Below are 669 nucleotides of genomic sequence, written 5' to 3'. Positions count from 1 at the left end.
CAGAAACTTTTGGTTAAATCTCAAACTTTTGATTGATGCTTTAAGTTTCTGGTTGACTCTAAGATTTTGGTTAACTGTCTAAGTTTTTGGTTGAAATCAAAAAAGATTTGAACTCAGAAATCACAAGCTAGGGGAGTGGCGCAGAGAGTAGAGAAGCCAAGCATGTGATCGGAAGGTAGCCGCTTCGACTCCARGTTGGTCTCCATGTTGCATGTGTGTTCACATGTGTGATGGCTTAAATGCAGAGACTTAAAAGAGAAAGAGACCTGTTATGTGTGATGGATTAAATGCAGAGACTTAAAAGAGATCTATTATGCAAAAATCACTTTTTAAAGGGTATTTTTTTTACTCAACTTCGGGTATGTACTTCTTAAGAAAACAGTCCTAGGACCAAAAAAAATGCACCTAGGGGCATATTTACTTTAAGTAAATGAATTTTTAATGTATATAAATGACAAGTTTTATACTTCCTACATTTTGTGATGTCACTAGCCGTACGACAACCCACCACATCCTGCATTCAGCCCCTTACCTAGCAACCCCCAGGTGAGGCTCCACCTCCTCCATTTAAAAAGCCATCATGGTGTTGTTTGGTAATGTGCAGCTTGTTTTATAACAAGTCTCCAATAGCGCAATGGGTAGAGTGTTGGATCAGAAAGTGAGAGACCA

Source organism: Austrofundulus limnaeus, unplaced genomic scaffold (assembly GCF_001266775.1).
Source record: "Austrofundulus limnaeus strain Quisiro unplaced genomic scaffold, Austrofundulus_limnaeus-1.0 Scaffold81, whole genome shotgun sequence".
NCBI classification, from domain to species: domain Eukaryota; kingdom Metazoa; phylum Chordata; class Actinopteri; order Cyprinodontiformes; family Rivulidae; genus Austrofundulus; species Austrofundulus limnaeus.
Note: the sequence above shows the minus strand (reverse complement) of the source record.